Source organism: Pogonomyrmex barbatus, unplaced genomic scaffold, assembly GCF_055798465.1.
Source record: "Pogonomyrmex barbatus isolate J1 unplaced genomic scaffold, ASM5579846v1 scaffold1, whole genome shotgun sequence".
Taxonomy (NCBI): Eukaryota; Metazoa; Arthropoda; class Insecta; order Hymenoptera; family Formicidae; genus Pogonomyrmex; species Pogonomyrmex barbatus.
In genome coordinates this window covers 11,212,608-11,232,936 of record NW_028297098.1, presented here as the reverse complement: position 1 = coordinate 11,232,936, position 20,329 = coordinate 11,212,608, and the positions used below count along the sequence as shown (strand labels likewise).

General features: G+C 36.6%; 1 protein-coding gene across 1 annotated transcript in view; it reads right to left on the bottom strand.

Annotated features, from left to right (window-relative positions):
- LOC105426408 (multicopper oxidase 3-like) overlaps positions 1 to 20,329 on the bottom strand; it is a 202,114-nt gene that overhangs the window by 69,792 nt on the left and 111,993 nt on the right. The window lies entirely within an intron of this gene.

The following is a 20,329-nucleotide window of genomic DNA, read 5'->3' as shown; positions in this document are numbered from 1 at the left end:
TTTAAAATTCCCGAGCGTTTTATCGCGAATCCAATTTCATTGGATAACAAGATGGGCATCCGTCAAAAAAGTATCCGTGAAATTGTAAGACACGTTACGTCTCACCTCCATTCTCGCATTCGTAATACCCATCGACAAGCATGCCTTCCGCTCGATACTTGCGTCCGCGTCTCGCGTGAATTACTCGATGACCGATCTCGCGTTCCTTCAAAATTAGCCATTGCACGGCTTTGCACGATTGGTTATCTTTAAATTTGTATTCATCCGATGGAATGATTCCTATTTCTCCTTCGCGCAAAAAGTTTTTCTGAAAAACTCTCATGTACATTGAAATGATAGTTGCATATTCCTCAAATGGACACACGTTCCCCGCTCTAAGAATATTTTTTTGAAGGCCATGCATGCTCATCGAAGGATATCAACGTCAGTGCGACAATATTCGAGTATTTCGCGTTGAAAATCAAATACGGTATTTTTTTCTGTTATTTTCGCGTGCCACGCAAGAAAACATTTGCATTCCTCTGTTTGCATTGTTTCGGGCGAGTAATAACGAACATCCGGTAGCGGTTCGACATGTTTGATTATCAACAGTATTAATTAAATGAAGAAAGATACTTTTGTCACAGTCTGATAACCCGAAGACCTTCGATAATTCTGACAAACGCATCGGCATATAATTAATACTATAAATATAAATTTCGATAAATTTCGACGATTTACTGATAAGACTATAATTTTTGTACCGTTCAAAATTATACGAGGTTCTAATCCGGAGTAATTTTCAACAATGTACCGCAGGATAAATTGTGTGTCGAACGATTTCGCGTTATGCACTATACAAATGATCTGAGTAAAATGTTTCGTAGAGCGTGTTATAAATTCGACAAATTGTTTTAGGATCCTCCCGAAAAATTCGCGTACTCTACACCAGTCGCAGCGCACCGACAAATTATCTATCCCCGCGCACGAATTACAAATCTGTTGCGCGACGCAGAGAGTCGGGACGTGAATTTTTATATCGGTTTCCTCAAGCGATTGATCTTGACGCGTCTCAAAATCATAAAACACGAATGCCGTTCGTTCCTTTTCGCGTTCCCGCTTATCCGCGTTATTCTGCTCGCTCTCTCTTGTAATTACAGAAGAATCTCCGTCGGACTCAACAGCGGAGGATCTGTCTTCACGAGAGAGAGGTTGCATGTAGCAAAGATGATTTAGCGATTTTGCGAACTGTAAATTTTACAAAAAGAACCGCCACATTCGTGTTTTTTTGTCGCTTTTATAATCCGCAACCTTCGCAAAGTCGAATGGTATTACAGATACTCGCCGGAGTTTTTCCGTCATACGACTTTGTCGCGAGATGATGCTCGAAGTATGCGTTTCTAAAGAACGAACGTTTGCAAGTCTCACACCTAACAAGTTCTACGATTTCGCGCTGATCACACGGCGACATGTTGTTACATCGAGAACATTTATTTGATCAGCGGTGATCCTTTTCCTCGCGATATCCGATATTGCATGATATGCAATAATCTCTTCTATTTCCCGCGGCCGCTTTTAAATTTAAAATAGGATTATAATGATATCAACGTTCGTAATATATAATATTTAATCAATATAAGGGCTCACATTCTAGAGAGGCGAGTATCGCGGTTCCGTCGAATAAAGGTCTCTCGCCGCGTCCGAAAATGGTAAAATTATAAACAACAATCACGATATCGGATGCGGCGAGAAAGCGTTGGAAACATTCTATTTCCCGAATCCCGCAATTCTCCGGTGGAATGGTGATGTCAGCCCTCCTCGTCAAATCCAGCGCAAGATCGCGTTGTAACGAGGAATTCTGACGTTACCGCATTCCAGCGCTCGTGAAGTTCCCCCGCTCGCAACATTTCATCGAAAGAATAGGACCATCATCTCTCTGGAGTACCGGTCGTGGGGATTTGAGAGAATACATGTGTATATATATATATATATATATATATTGTAATATACATATATATGTGTATCATTGTATTGTTAACGTGTTATTCTGAACACGTTATTTGCGATAAATATCATCACATGCTTCGGTAGTCGAAGGGATAAGATGTCTGCCCGGTAAACAGGAAATCCAGGTTCGATTCCTGGCTGAGGTGGTATTTTTTCGCAAAATAATTACGAGTTTTCACGACTGATTCGTAGTTGGGCCCTGCCGTGACGTACACCCTCCCTTCTTGGGATTCGCAACGTTCCGCGTTCATAATAAATTTGCAAATTTGCATTGGCTATGAGAGAGCGGGGAAAACAAATTATCCGAATTGCAGATTGTTAAGATCGAATGTTTCGCAACGTCTGCCCGCGTAAGTTTATTCAAAACGCGCCCGCGACTTCTGGGTGCCATGACATTGAAAACACGTACATTAAAATTCTGTGCGATATCGAGACCACCGGTATTTTGCGCTACTGAACTCAAGACGCCAAATGTCCTTATGAGTTAAGTCGCGTGCCGGTCGAAACGATAATCCCACCGGACTGTACGTTAAATCTTCCGAATCGAAAATCCTACGTAATCATGCGGTTCGGAGATATGTAACACATAAGCATGAATTTCAGCGAATGCGTTTTCAAGCCAATTATAAAGTTCGACTTCTTCGGGTAGCGGACATAAATAGAATATCGCCTCTCTTCCTAATATTCTCTATATAATAATTCTCGAAATTTCTAAACCGACGCGAATTTTCCCCGATTAATAATAAATGATTAAAATTTCCTCGTGCTTGTTCCCTTTTCTCCTCCTCCTCCTTTGTTTCCTTTTCCACTTGTTCCTCTCTCACCTCCTCCTCCCTTTTTTCGTCAGCTGTTTTCTGCTCCTGCTCCTCCTCCTCTTCCTCTTCCAAATTCTCCTGAGCAGGAAGTATTCGGCCTTCTTCATGCTGCGGCTCTTCGATGTTTGCTTCTGCACAAGAGTTACAAAAATTAGAATTTTACTTTATAGAAAATACTTCGATAATTCTTCGAATATTATGTCCGTATTTAATTTACGTAATTTAATAAACGTGCATACATGATATTTTTCGTCGAGGTAACCCGCCTTTTAACGTTGCTGTCTCCTTCTCACATGAAGAATAGAGGAAAGCTAAGAGAAATTCCTATTAAAAAAATTCAATAATTTAAAATTAAATACGAACATAAATCGAGAAATTAAGAAAAAAGATTATATAGCAGGAAGTGTTTCTTTAATTTTCTCTTCGGCTTCTCGTTCTTCCTCGCGTTCCTCCTCCTCCTCCTTCTCCTCCTCCTCCTTTTCCTCCTCTTCTTCTTCCTCCTCCTCCTCTTCCTCTTCCTCCTCCTCTTCCTCTTCCTCCCCTCTTCTTCCTCTTTCTGCTCTTCTTCCCGTTCTTCATCCCCTCCCTCTTCCGGGATTACCTCCTCTTACGGGAGAATACATATGATCATATTCTAGGAAAAAAGTATATCATAAATTTTTATTCACGATATTAATATTATGCCCTTAATTAATATAATTATTATGTCTTTTAATTTATATTTTTTTTTCTCTATCAACTTACCAGACGAAAACACACGTGGGTCGGGAGTATTTACTTCCATATCTGAAAAACAAAGTTGTATTAAGATTTTTTATCTTTTACTATTTTAGAGATTATTTATTTGAAAATGTAAACCTACCAAACGAGAGCTGAATAATTTCTGGAGGCACCTCCTCTTCTGCGTTAATTCAACACGTGCCCTTCCTAAAAGCATTTAATATTTTAATCTTAGAAAATTGTAAAAAATTATATTTTTAATATTACTTCTGTTTAGTTTTTTTAGTGATATTACTTACGCGCTAGTCCTGCTTCTAACTCTTCCTCCGCGCATCGCCTCCGAAATCTGCGTGAGAGGATACATCAATGCAATAACCTTTTGACGAACATTTCCTTCTACAATTTATTATTAAAAATTAGCTAAATTGAGTTTGTTATTCGAATTACTTATATATAGAAATAATAGAGCGATGCTTACCATTAGGAGATGCAAGAGGAGATTTTGAATGTGTCCACCCACATCCTCCTCCTCGTGTCCAGCTGCACGTCGCGATTCGATTATTTTTCCGCCAATCCAGAGTAACCGCGCGTCGGTATCAAAGTATCCTAACTGATACAATACTCCCAATATTGTATCGAAACATTCGCATGAAAAACGTGTGAAAAGTAGATAATTAGCATCGAGCGAAACGTTGGATATTTTAGTTAAAAATTTCTCCACGTTTATGCGAGTATTCAACATCGATGCTAACTTTATGTTTCTTCTGATTATTTCACTGCCTATTTTTCGCATTTTTATTTGCACAAAATAATCTGAACACAAACTTTTAAAACTTGCGTGACGAAACCGAAGTGAAGCACGAAAGAGTTCAACTCAGAAATAGTTTTAGATTAGTTTTAGCACAAGACGCATTATATATAGGGAAAATCCTACCTTTTCTGTACGAAAAAGAAACTTATAAAAAATTATAGAATTATTCTGTGGTTTCAGGGAGAAAGGGGGATAAGAATGTTATCTCAGCTCAAGTAATAAATCATTTTTTCTTAAAAATTTGTATTCCTTGTATCTAGACTTGACTCTTTTTCGATTTCACCTTTTTTTGTTTACTAACGCATAAATGGTGCCAGACATATGTCGCGTCCAAATGAATAGTTATTTAAATTTGAGGAAAGTTCTCGCTTCTTCAAATTTAACATTTATAAAATATTTTTTACTCGTAATTCTATTGTATATTTCGATAATTTTTTCTTCTTGAAACAGTTTTTTTATGATTTTTTTGATGATTTTTTTTAAATTTTTTCATCTGATATCCAAGCATATTCGAACGTGCAATATTCGTTCAATTTATTCGAGAAAATTCTTTCCTTGTTGAAAAAAGAGCGGCGTCAAATTATAGTTTACTCGAATGTTCAATAATTCATTTATTTAAAAATTTTTCTCATCTAACACACGCGTATTCAAATATGATCCAAAACATCGTGTTCAAACATGATCGAATTTGTAATAATTCTGTTATTCGAGAAAAGCTTTTTTCTTGAAAAAGAGCAGAGACAAAGCGAAGAGATGCGTTTCTTCTAGAATCTTCCATTTATTATTTATAAAATATACTTTTTTGTTTATTTCGAAGGGAAGGGGAGATGCTATATAAGTAGGTATTGCTGTACATATCGATACATTGCTTCACTCGAGTATAGACATTCGAAGCGTCCACTTCGAAAATATGCCTCCAAGTTTTCGTTTGTTAAAAGTGAACATTTATTCAAAATTCTCTCGTCAAGTAATATGGATAACAAGAAGCTGCGAATCCCGCTAAAGTAGAAAATATTCACAAGATAAATATTCAAGAACTCTGTGCAAAATATGCAACAAAATTTGTTGCTTTCTATAACGTATCCTCTCAATATCTCTCATCACGAAGAAATTACACATGGGATTATAATTATCTAAGGAGAGTATTTTCGAGTCTGTCGTCAAATTGAGTGGTAATTCTGCAAAAGGAATCAGCTTTGATCCGAACACGTAGCAGCAATTTCAAGAGAGTATTCGGGACATGAGCGCGTTCTTTAATGGAAGCAACAAAAGTAAAGTAAATCCTATCACATTTGCAAACATATGCATCAACTTCACCTCTGCCTACGGAGCGAAAGCTGTATTGGTGACGTATAATGAAAAATTGGTGACGTAAAATGAAAATTTTCCTAAAGAAAGCAGTATTGGAAATACACAAACAGATTCGAAAGCGGAGGAACAACCGGAGAAAAAAAAGGAAAACTTACTCCGTCACAGTTGTAATGCAGCAAGCTACTTTTCAAGGAATGGAGAATATTATCAAATGTGTCGATACTCGTATAAACTAGCTAGCATCTGTCCTCGATACTGTTAATGAGTGCACATGTTATTTGATCAAAGAGATAGAATTATGTGTATCTAATAATTACATCGACGCCGATATCATCAAACTCACTCTCCAAGGCAACCAAAAGGATATCAAAGTTATTGTGAGAACGCAAATAAATAATTTACCATTTTTAAATACATATTTTAATATTGTATTTTTAGAATTAATTACACTAAAATTTAAAGAAATTATTAATATAATTTTAATGAATCGAGAGTTATAATTTTTATATAATAACTGAATCATGTATTTAATTTTGTAACAAAACATATTCATATGTATATGTGAAAAATGTACAATAAATTTAGCTTATGCTTGATAACATAAATTCAAATTTACATCATTTCTTTATCTTTCCCTAAATTTTTCACAACTCTTTCCTTTTTTTGAAAGCCATTTACGCGGACTTGCATGAACGTATTTTCCTATTGTCTACTAGTATCTCTATGCTTTCCTGACTTACACGTCTCTCTCTCTCTCTCTCTCTCTCTCTCTCTCTCTCTCTCTCTCTCTCTCTCTCTCTCTCCCCCCCCCCCCTTCAGTATTCCTGCAAAGTTATCATCGCGTCGAAAAAAAATTTTTTCAGCCCACGTGTTTGTCATAGGATAAAAGCCGCGTATAACTCCAAATTCGTCATCGTTGTCAGAAACTTCTAATGCGAACCTGTCCGTTCCTGTTTTCCTCCCCCAAATACCGTACGACTCGGTAAATAACTCTAACGGTTATTATACTCTGAAAATCTCTCGTCTTCAAAATGTTTATACATCTCCTCCATACAAAAAATGTCAAACAATTCGAAAAATTTATTTAAATTCGTTAGCTATGAGAAACCTTTCGTCCTAAGAAAACATAATTTATCATAGCCTATATACACGTAATAAAAACCCGCAAAAAATTAATTTTCTTCTCCTCGCTCCATCCCTCATGTCATAAAAATCGCATTCCATTCTCGTCAAGTATATTCCCTTCACACATCCGCCATCTTTCTTTTTCGCAGACGCCATTTTGTTTTCGGACCCCGAACGGTTCCAGACACTTTCTTCCTCTTCCCCTTCTTTTTCGTCTGGCATTTCGACAATCAATCACACACATAGGGCACTATGGGCAGAGCCAATCACGCGCCGGGCAGCTTTGGCTTCAGCCAATCAGAACACCCTCACTAATTACGTAATTATCACCTGCCATGCCCATCGATCAATCAGAACGCTTCATTTTCACGTGACAGTTTTTTGACAGCAGGAGGCTACGCCCCTGGTACCAGTGGGAAAGTGGTGGGGGTTTGTTTTGACGGGCCATGGCTATCCATATACTACTCGCCTGCGATAGAACGAAAGATTAAATTCAATGTTAACGGTCTCGTTCGCGTTAGTAGAACAAAAGTCACCTTCGAGAAAGGATACGAAGCATGGTGGAGCGAGAAGATATTTCGAGTTTATCGCATTCTCCATTGGCGAACATCACGCGTGTACGAACTGTACGATTTATCGGGTGAACACATCAATGGAATCTTTTTTGAACAAGAATTAGCATGAGTCAAAGTTGGAGAAAGAAGAGTCAATCGCGTGATAAAGAGCAGGGGACGCGGCTAATAAACAGCTGCTAGTTAGCTGGCGTGGATATCCCAATAAATTCGGCAGCTGAATTCCCGCTTCATGTTTAACTTTTCTCCGAAATGGAGGAGAAGCAATTTTTCATGGTTCTTCCGAGAAATGGCAGTAAGTAATATTTCCGAGAAATACATACACTTCTTTCATTACGGAACTACTTCACGGCGTACATCTATTCGAAGAATGGGAAGTCACACTAAGCAAGATTCAATTTCCTTTCAGTTCTTTTACGTATGTTCAAGCGATAATACGATTAAATTGGTCAACTTGAAGAACGCGGAGGATGAGAAGAGTGACGATAAGTTCACTGGAACAGAATCACAAATACAGACAGACTTTTATGAAAGTAAAGAGGATCTTATCGACGTGGTTACTAAAAAGTGCAAGTACCTCAATTCACACTTTATTTTCGAATTACAAAAAACGGTAGGGTTCTTGTTTTTTTCGATTGTAACGAACAATGTACTCTCACTCATTATATAAATCTGTCGGATAATGTTTTTCGGATATTGGGATTCGACATGGCGGATTTGTAACAAGACCCATTAATTCACCGCCGCAAGTTGTCTAATTCCGATGATTTAACTCCTTTTCTCAAATTTGGTTTTAAATCTGGATAAAGTTGCATTATATCTCTCTGGAATGGAGAACCCTATAGCTTGCAGCGCGGTATCCCCGATAAAATATACGTTTATTGTGATATTTACGAATCTTACATAACCTTAGATAACGCAAAGTCCGCTTCTTCGAATCGTTCTAATTGATATATCCGACCGTATTTACGCGTACGCTACGAATCTGGTGAAATATTTTTTCCACTCTGCAATATACCTCATTGCGTCAAACAAAATTCCGTAAAATTGAAATAGATATAAGGGACTATCTCGGAGAAAAGATACCATTCGAATCCGAAACGTTGATAGCGACATTACACTTTAGACATGTCCGTTAATTACTATTTGCGCTGAAGAGGCCGCGGAGCTTCGAGAAAAAAATTAATCGCTATGAAATACGACGAATATTATGAAACGCAGAACGGTGGTGGTGGAAGAGGGGGAGGAATTCTGCAAGTTTTCGTCGACTCACCCTATCAGCGCGGTCATAAGGTCGGAAGTTTCCTCGGAGGATTATTTAGAAGAGTATTACTTTATCTAAGCAAGAGAATACGTGCAATCGGGAAAGATTACGCGCCGGAATTAACGTAATACAGAAAATAACACTGCATTCAAGAAGACGGTCAAACGAGCCTCAAGGAATCGGCTAAAAATCTTAAGAGAAAAGCCAAAGAAAATATAAGCGAATTAATGAATGAGTCGGGATATAAAACATTCGCGAAAAATGCGAGCGGCTCAGTTTCTCTTTGGAGAGCACAACACAGTAAATTCGAGAGAAGTTTGATTCGTAAACACCGACAAGTCGGCAAAAAAGAAATCATCGAAAATCGGTGTGAAGAAAACGATTAAAAATCATCTAGGAAGAAAGCCGCGAAGAAAACTAAAAAGATGAAGAAACATCAACGAAATAGCGGAAAAAAGTGCACCGATATATTCCGATATATTCGCTTAATTGCCGTGAGGATGAATCGTGAGTTTGCAAGATATATCCTTTTTTTCATATACTCTCGAGCGAGTGTTTAAAGAGCGAGCTCGATCTTTTCAGTTTACCTCCTACTCAAACCAGTATCGAGAGTTCGCAATGGATTTATTACAAACCAATAACCTCGCTCGCGGACGACGCTCCTATAGAATTCGTCGTACTTGGGTACAGAGAAGATTATCTAGATCTCACGCATAACATAAGCCTTCGCGAACGAGTGGAGTTTATCCGATCCTGGAACATCGTCAGAAGCGGGCGAAAACAAAGTAGGTCTCGTAATCATCTACTACATTCAATCAGATCGACGTGTACTTCAATCAAAAACTCGTATCATCTTCAAACAACGCCTACATGTATCACGCGAGGTACTCTTGAGACATTCGAGACATTGTTAAATTAATCTTCATTGGCAAAAACATCTGACTTCTTGTCTATGGGACGCAGACGAACTCGATTACATGAACGAGAATCAAAAAACCCAAATCAAGCTCTCGTGAGACGCGCCCGATACCAAGGAAAACGCTCGCTAAATCTAATAGGTCATCTTTATTGCGACGTCTTTAATCAGAATAAATTTTTAATTAACAGAATGGAGGTTAGAATGAAACTCGTTCGCTCGAGAGATGCATTTTGTCCCATGGAAGGCAATTCAACATCGAAAATACGCATTCTAGATGATATTTTGCTCATAAGAAAAGCAAAAATAAGTTCTGAAGTGTTACTCGCCCATTCGAGAATGTTGAGCAAAACAATTGCCAAATATCCTCTCACACAAATCGAAGTTAAAACATTCACGATCCACGCTGGAGTGATAGGAGAATTAATTGATAACTTGGACAGCTTCCGAAGCGATACTTGGACAGCTTCTGAAGCGCATAATAGTCGAATTCGATAACAAAGAGTTTAACGGCGACAGAAAGCTAAATCCATTTAATTTCAAAAATTATAATATAAATTTCTTCTCGTTGTATGTCGATGGCGTTCAAATTCTGAGCAGATCGCTACAATCAAATTTTTCGAAAGACGAGCTACTCTACGTCGAGGCTTATAACACACTCTTCTCGAGAACCGGCATCCATAAACGAGGGAAATAAACAGAGAAGATTATGCCAATGTATTAGCGCTTTTCGCTTTCGATCTCACTCCCGATTTATCGGCAAATTGTGCTTGGAATCTTGTCAGACACAGAAGTTTACGATTAAAGGTGCGATTCGAGAAGCCTATTGCCGCAACGATTAATTGTATCCTTTACGTAGAGTTCAAAAACATGCTGGAAATCAACTCTTCGCGTTAAATCATTGTAGATTTTAGCGGTTAGAGCAAATTTCTCCCTTCACCGTGATCACTTTTTCATATCACACTAAGCTATTATGGAAAACAGCCGCAGTTTTATTCGGGACGCGAACCACGCCACTTTAGACGAAAAAAAACGTATTCATGAATATAATTGTCAATATACAAGATTTCCGTGACAACGAGGGAAAGTTTATACCGAAGGAAATAGCGATCGTCGCGTTAACGACGTATTTGTAGACCATTGGATTATGATGCCATCGTATCCGTTCTCCGAATTATCTAAAAAATATATAAAAAAAAAACAACTGACTCTCGCGAAACTTTCATAGGACCGAATGGTTCGACGGAGCAAGCAATAAATATTTCATGATGGAACTGCGGGAGATTGCACGAAAAACACGCTACATCTATTGCAGAGGACGTGATATAGCAGATTACTTGCAAAACGCTCTCGCTAGCGACGTATATAATCTCGAAAGAATCTCTCCCGCGTTCAAAAACCTACTGGAAGGCGAGGAGCACGAATTACACCGCAGTCATCACGGATTTCGAAATTCTAATAAATTTCACGCGCATTGCGAAACGCGAACAAATTAAGACAGTGGTATTATAAGAACGCGAAACCACAAGCAACGAAGATTCCTTTATCAATTGCACGGGAAGCCTCGATGAGATAGAAAGTATTTTTACAATAAAACGTAATTTTTCGAATTTACTTGCTTGGAGGAATAAGAGATTAGAAGACAAAGCAACAGGGTACGCGAATCGAGCAAGAGAAAAAGATCTTGAAATTTATACGAAAAAACGCACAATCTTTGCGAGCGAATACATGGCCTGTGACAACGTTGCAGAAACAGGAAGAGAGGGGGGGGGATAAAATCTACACAAATATCTCCTCGTATTTCTTCTCTAAATGATGAATTCGCTGAAATCTTACAAGCATTGCATCATCTTCGCGTCAGACATGCGGGGGTCTATCCGGCCGACAGATTCCCGAGGGTGTAGACGAGATAGATAACTCGTCACATTCTAACACAACAATTACAATCGACGTGGCGAACACTAGACGACGTGGCGCCTTTTACATCAACGAACATATTTCGATAGTTTTGGATTATCACTTTTGGACTCTAGATTCGTCTAGCGACTTCGACGAAACTCCATCACTCATAAATGGAACGTTATACGACTGTACATTTTCACAAACTTACGGACAATACTGCTGTGTATTTCTTTTATATCTCGCGATTACAATATTACTCGCTTAACCGATTTATTTTCCAAGATTGGTTAGATCGTCTGATTGTACTATTTCATAAAATTTTTCTTCATGGTAAAAATAAATGCAAAAAGCCTCATGCAGTATGTTGTCATGTGCAAAACATGTATTAAAAGGAACAAATAAATGTAGGAACATTTTTATAACAATTATATAAATAAATATTTTAATTTTTATGAGCAACGTGTATTTTTTTTCTCACCTTCTCCCTCTATACTATAATGTAAAATAAAACATATAATGACAATTTTATCGGTCTGGAAATCATTTTTAAGTGATTGTGCCAGGATATGCACAGAGTAAAAATTATTCTTAACCTTTATATATAATGTTAGAAACATCATGAATGATTCTGACCGTTTTTGCCTAATTTAACTCCTGCTTATTTCTTTCCCTGAACTTTCTTTCCTGTAATATTCAAATTTTCTCGCACGCCTTAAGTCATATAAGCCATAAATTCCCTTCTCGTCTCATCGCCATTTTTTTCTTTCCAAAATTTAACATCGGTTACTTCTCGTCTTTCTCAAAATCAATTAAAATCTCTCGAAATCAATCAGCACTCGGGGGCACTATGGGACACAAACACTCAACTCGCGGGATACTATGGGCCAGATCCAAACTTACTCTTTTTCGCGCGCAAGTTTAATTTTTTATTGTAAATTCAAACATGTATCAATTACGTGTTAATTATTTGTCGGATTTTATTATTTATTTCAACGTATCAGGAGTTTTAAATAACTTATTTTATTTCTTAACTTATTTTATATAATATTATTTATTTTAATACATTATATATCGAGTTAGCCAATGCTGCCAGGAACGATACCCTGCATCGGTGGTGGGGCGGGAGTGGAGAGAACGCGAAACACGCACACAGAATGCGAGCTATATCTATGTACGCTTGGAGTTTCGACTACCTTCGGACGGTAGAAGAGAACGGTACGGACGGACAGTAGAAAATACTATCCTACTCTCTCACGCTCGAAGCGCTGCGCAAGGAGAATAGACATACTTTCTCGCGCTCGCAGCACATCGAATGCGAAAAGAAGATAGAGATGCTATCATACTCTCTCACGCTCGATATGCTGCGAGAAGAGGATACTACCGTTCTCTCTCGCTCTCGACGCGCCATACGATTTCGAGCGTTTCCGATGTTTCTCGATTACTGCTCGCTATTCTTGCATACATATAACATATTCATTGGGAAAAAAATAAGCGGTATTAATAATATGAATGAATTGTAATATTGATAATATGAGCAGAATTAATAAAACGAAAATGAATTTATTTTAATAAATATTATATGTTATATGTGATATCATATAATAGTTTCTTAATTATGCTCCTTAATTATGTCACTTTTCTCCTCAATGATTATTCTATTCAGTTTGATTTTTCATTTATGATCTATTATACATTGCAAATGTTTATTATATGTTATTTTTATTTATCACGAAGTTATTAATATTTTTATTCTATACGTTCATAAATTAACATATAATCAGCAGTATTAGAAGATAAATATTAATATTATTTTCATTAAGATTAACATTATTTTAACCAAAATACGTTCAAACTTTACATTAATTCTTCTATTTCTCGCAGCAAAGAATTATAAATTTTAATACAAATAAAGAAAAAAACGAACGCCAAAACAGTTACCAGCACAGTTACTCTTTTTCGCGCGCAGATTTAATTTTTTATTGTAAATTCAAACATGTGTCAATGTTACGTGCTGATTATTTGTCGGATTTTATTATTTATTTCATCGTATCAGGAATTTTAAGTAACTTATTTTATTTCTTAACTTATTTTATATATTATTTATTTTAATACATTATGTATCGAGTTAGCCAAATAGCGTTCCGGAAAAAAGCCGAGTTACATCCCTTCTTATAAGGGATAGAATTTTTGAAACTATTTTCATGAATGCGACGTAGCGTTTGTGCGATGTCGCTGTATTCTATCTCTCTCTCTGTATTCTATCTCACTCGCCACTTACAAACATTTGACGATCAAACAAGCGAGTTTTGTGAAACCTTTTTTTCGCATCACAGTTATCATTCATAATTCATGCCAAGACGAAACAGAATGGACAAAGCAAAGGACAATAAAGTTATGTGCAATTAAATATTAAAAATTATTAAAATGTATTATTATTTAACATGTTAACATGTTCACGCCGGTCTCTATGGATCGGCATTAGACTTTCCGTTTACACTGCGCTGGATCGGCGTTTTGCTATTTATGCTTCGACTTATGTATCAAGCGTGTCAAGTAGCGCGAACGGAAAGTCAAACAAAATCGACATGGTAATTAATGTATTAAATATTCTTAGTTACTATATTATGACACGCACGATGTTCCTGCCTAAAATATAGTCTTAATGTATACATCAATATCTATGCTACGTATTTATAAACATGTGTGAATGTGCATGTATATGTATTTTATATATATATATATATATATATATATATATATACATATATATATTATATATTAGGTGTACAAAAAGTTCTGAGCTTTTTTTTGTAAAATTCAATCTTATCTAAAAACAAACAAAAAAATATTAATCAGAGAAATATTCCCCGTTTGCATCAACGACCTTTTGCCATCTTTCGGATAGCTTGCGAATTCTTTGACAATAGAAGCTCACCGGCTTCGAAGCCATAAAGTCATCAATGCATTTTCGTATCTCTTCAAATCTCACGAAATGTGTATCAGCCAAATGATGTTGCAGTGACCGGAATAGGTAGTAATCGGAAGGCATGTCTGGGCTATACGCCGCGTGCGGAAAAAGTTCCCAGCTTAACGCAAAGATATGGTCCTGAGTCGCTTTCGCAACGAGCATTGTCATGAAGCAAGATCACTTTACGACGTCCTTGGCCAGTAAATGGCTTCTTTTCTTCTAATGCATCGCTCAAATTGATCAATTGTTGTTGATAGCGGTCTGCCGTGATTGTTTCACCCGGTTGTAACAACTCGATAATACAACACACCTTTCCAATCCCATCAGATACAGAACAAAACCTTCTTGGCGTGGATATTGAGCTTTGGCGTCGATGTCAAAGATTGACCAGGGTCAACTCATGATTTTCTACGTTTAGGGTTATCATAAAGAATCCACTTTTCATCGCCTGTAATGATTTTGTGCAGAAAATCTTTTTTCCGAAACTTTGAAAGCAAAATGAGTGCAGTGTCACGCCGATGATTTTTGTTGTCTTCGGACAATTCATGCGGAACCTATCTGCTTTCCTTCTGAACCTTTCCCATCGTATGTAAACGTACGGAAATGGTTTATTGCGTAACGCCAAGTTGTTCTGCAAGCTCCTTTTCAGTTTGCGCAGAGTTTATATCCAGCAGTGCTTGCAATTCGTCCGTTTCAATCTTTTGAGGGCGTCCAGCACGCAGTTCATCTTCAAGACTGAAATCTCCTTGGCGAAATTTTGGATACCATCTTTTACATGTAGTATGACTTACAGCGTTCTCTCCATGCAGCACAAATCATTGCAGTGGCATCAGCAGCATTTTTCTTCAGATGAAACGCGAAGTGGATGGAAAATCGAATATACTCTTTTGTTATTGCTATCGTGAATACTACTGATTTTTGAGGTTATGTGCATTAAACGCCAAATCATATGGCATTTTAGAAGGCCAAATGTCAACGCTTTAAAACCGCAAAAGGGCGGGAAGATAAAATTTAAATTATTATTTCGATTGTATGAAATCTAAAGCTCAGAACTTTTTTGTACACCTAATATATATATATAAAGAGCAAAAATTTGTAAGTGTAAGCATTGGTCGATATTCACTTTTTGTTCTCTTGTATTTCTGTGTTTTTAACTAAGAAAACGGGATATATATAATATATATTTTATTGCTGTTCAAAATATAATTTCATGTTTCAATACTTATCAACACTATATCAATACTTATTTCTTATTATTTTTTTTACTTTCTCTATTTTTTTTTACTATTCTCGTTTTCTTAGCTAAGAACGTAGGAATACAAAAGAGCAAAAAGTGACTATCGACATATGACTATCGACTATCGACATATTCTACCAATGTTTACAATTACAAATTACAAATTTTTGCTGATATATAAAATGCATAGCACCAAAAGGAGAGCGCAATAGAATAGTAGATCTTAGAAAATGAAACTTAAATAAATTTATATTTTCTTAATCATTTCAGAAAACGAAGAAATGTTGTTAGACGAGGAGCTGTCTGCTCCACCATCATCATTGAAAGAAACTTCGGAGCAATAGCGACGAATTATAATTCAGCTGCAGAAGGAATTGCAAGAGTTGCGTGAGGAAATACAAAAGCCGCAGCAACAGGGACAACAGCAACAACAAAATCAGATGCAGCAACCGCTGCAACAAGAGTTGCAACAAAGAAATAGTAAAATATACATCTGAATAATAAGACACATATACATCTGAACACACATACACATACAAATAATATTCAATTTCTTTATTAACATGCTATTTTTATGTTTTATTTATTATTGCTAATACTATTATGTAAAATATTTATGTTAATACGTAATTTCTTTTATTTCAGATTACAGAAGAGGACGTAGTCGTAGAAGCAGTCGTGCCCGTTGATACCCGGTCAGCGGCGAGGGCGCACTGTGCCCTCTAAAAATATTACAATAATTAAGAATTATTATAACACAGAAAAAAAATTAAAATATAAAATATCATATATAAAATGTATAGTAAATTCTCTTATAAAAAAACATATATACAAAAAAAACATAGGTTATCAATAACGTACCTAATATAAGTAAAATTATGGTATTAACATTGGTTGCTCATGCGTAATCACATAAAAATTTTTCTAATTTATAAAGATACTGAGATATGAGAACTTACATAACAAATATATGTACGATTTTCTACACACACACACACACACACACACACACACACACACACACACACACACACACACACACACACACAATTACAGAAAATTTAATAATAGTTCAATATTTATTAAAATACTATAAATAAACTAAGAGAGGAAATGATGCCGAAATAATTTAAAACACAATATGTAACTCAAAATATTTAGCAGAAATATTCAAGAATTCCAACGTTTGTTGCAAGGGTAAGAAAAACTGCCAAAAATCTTACCAGTATTCATAAAAGAAAAATACATTTTTAAATAAATTTAAAATAAACATAATAAAAATTTATAATAAATAATATAATAAACATTATATAAATTTTTTATTAATATTTAAATTATGCTGAAATTATAACAATAAAACAAAATTATAACTTATTACAAAAAATTAATTCACATATTTAATAATAAAATTAAAAAATACTTTAATAATTAACATTTTCAAAAATAAAAATACAATTATGTTATTATTTTTAATAATATTAATATCTTTGACATTAATTAAATCATTTATAATTATTGTAATATACTATCTTTTTATAATTTATAATTTTAAATATTAATATAAATAAAAAATAATAAAATTTGCAAAACAAAATTATCAAACAAAACAATCTTAAAAGTATCATGTCTCTTACAAACATGGTGTTTCTTACAGATATGAGCTATGTTTCAAAATTCACTGCCAGTATTAAAAATGTATAGTTTATATAATGTGTACTGTACATTATCAGTGCTGACAGTAAATTTTGAAACACAGATATGGTGTCTCTTACAAATATTATGACATATTGCTAGATGAAGAAGGACCAGCAATATCTTTATCTGCAGCATATAATGTTAGACTACTTCTTTTTTTTGTCGGGAGAAGTAATATATAATTGATCGGACGATATTAAAGATAAATGTTTTTCATTAATCTTCATCAAATAGATTCCTCTCTTGTCTTCAAAGCTGATTTAAGTATGCAAATACCATTAATAGTACTTGAAGAAAGTAAATTTCGTTTCTTTGTTTTTATATCTGTTAAAAATGAAAAAATTATTTCAGAATCAGCATTTGAATTTGAAAGAGATCTAATGGCATTCAAAAGTAATGTTGGGATATTTAACCAAATTGGTGACATTGCAAAATCTGCTTCCATATTTCATCAAAATTTAATTTTGACAAATTTAATTTTTCTGTATCACTAAAATTTAAATGTAATGTCGACCATTCTTTTTTAAATTATTTTTATCAATGGTTTTGATGATAAAAGAAAGATTTATGATTCTTATTTTCGGAAAAGTTTATCGTAAATAAATCTTTTAAAAGATCTAGTTTTAAAAAATGTTGAGAAATTTGGAATAGAAAATTCATAGATTTTGGATACAATAAATGTATTCTTGTTTCCACTGCTTGAAAAAATGCATTAAATGTATTAAATAAATTTAAAATGCTTTAAGAACCATAGATATGCTTTCATGTCTATGTTTTGCATTATAAATAATAAATACTCTCCCGGCTCATTTTTTTTTCACTTACAGACATGTCAATTAAAAAATGTTTCATAGTTCTAAGAAGAAAGAATTTTTTTCACATGAGTGACGAGAAAGCCAGCGTATCGGATAATTTTAAAATTTTATGACTCGATTCCTGAAAACATTCGGAAAACTCGCGAAAATTAGAAGATCGCTTTGGACTACTATAGAGATAACTAGAAATTTTTTTTAAAAATTCCTTTTTTTAAAAATTCAGGTATTTTAGAATATGCAACATGTACAGCCAATGCAACAGAATGACATGGACATGGAAGCGTCAATAAATTTTTAGATATTTTTTCAAGCTTTTTTTTAAATGATAAATGTTTCCTCATTACAAACGCATGACAAGGCAATAATATTTGAAAATGGAATTTGCAATTTCCACATTTCCATTTTAAAGATGTAGCGGAGCGCATCCCTCCGCTCCGTTCCTCCTCCGATTTTCCCCTGACTGACCATCCGTCGGGGACCGCCGAACAACAGGAGTGCGGCATTGGCCGCAAGAGGCATTTATGCCTTCTTTTTTTAATTATTACAATACGCGAACTCCGAAGCGTCGAAGAATACCACGAAAATATGTCTGTTTTCGTGATATTTGCTCGCACCGCACCATGCATCGTACCACCGAGCGTAAATGCGTCCCGCGCCGCACCGACGCCGCGCCACGCAAGCGAGCGAGCATCCCGCACCGCGCCACGACCGCGTCTACAAGCGCGTGACCACCTCCGCACCGCGCCGTTACCTTCCCACCGAATTCCTTCCCTACTCTTAAACATCCCCCGCTCCTATTCCTTATAATCCCCAAAAAACCAATTATACCCGATTCTTTTTTCCGCTCCTGGAGAGAGGGATGCTAACCCCGAGATCGACCAATCCGACCGATCCGACCGAAAATACCGAGGTCGATCTCGGATATAAAAAGACATCGCTCTCCACAGGAAATCACTCCTCGTTGACTCCTGTTCCTCGCTCGTTTTCCGAGAGCACGTCTCAAGGAAGCGAGCATCCGAAACCGGTAGAAAGCCTGAGTTTTGTTGGGGCCCTCCCCAACGCGCCAAGTTCGCTTGGCCTGACCGAAAGCCGTAACTCCAAATCTCTCACGGCAAGCCGAGAGCTGCTGGGGTCTCCCCGGCGCGTCGAGTTCGCTCGATCCGACTCCGCCGTTCCCGAGATTCCTCCACCGGGCATCGGGGTTCTCCCCGATACCACCGTTCCTCTCCGGGCACCGGGGTACGCCCTGGTCTGCCGAGTAGACTCGGCACCGACGCCTCTTTCTCCGCACACAGCTGAGGCCCTCCCCGGCTGGCCGAGTTCACTCGGCATTCACTAAGACAGACGAGGGGTACACTCCCGTCAGCCGAGCCCTCTCGGCAGGGAACGGGCCCACCCATTTTCTAAACGATCCAACGACTTTGCGAATATCTCACCCTTGCGGCAACGCCCGCAACACGCGTGCACGTTTTAAATCACCGTTGATTTAAAGGTCCGCGACGAACACGTGCGACACCGCCGCCGCCGCGCGCGCCCCGCGCCGTCGAACTTCGCACAGCGATCAGTATCGCGCCGACCGCCAGAGCGATACCTCATTTGTATCAAAACAGTATACGCGCGCCCATCGCCGTCTCGCCCATCCACAGCCATGACTATTCGCGAAGATCGGTACATTCCATCGCATTCCCCCACTGTTATTCCTTTATTTGAATAAATCATTGTTATTTCTTATAATTATCGCCTAACAACTTGATAACCAAATTTCTGTCTCGCCTCCTCCTCCTGGTAACCGACTGACCGCTCTCCGCGCGGGAAACCGAGACCGTTTTAGAGACATTAAACAACTTTTCCGAAATAATCTTTTGCATCGACATCAATTAATTTGACTAACTGCGAGTGAACATTTAGTAGTAATTTTTACAAGTAATTTTTTAAAGTTTCAGAATTGACATATCGAAGGAAAATTGTCATCCATTTTTGATCCATTTGATTATCAATAAAGACTGAAAATTTCGTATTTTTAATATTTTCTATTACACGATCAGTCTCCACAGGACACAAAACATTCGAAATTATTTTCGTATATTTTGTGCGATCCACATTCATATTATTTAATACCTTATGCTACTAGATCTTTTCCTTCATTCTGAAAACATTCTGAAAAAAAAAAATTAAAAGTTATTTGTGCAGTG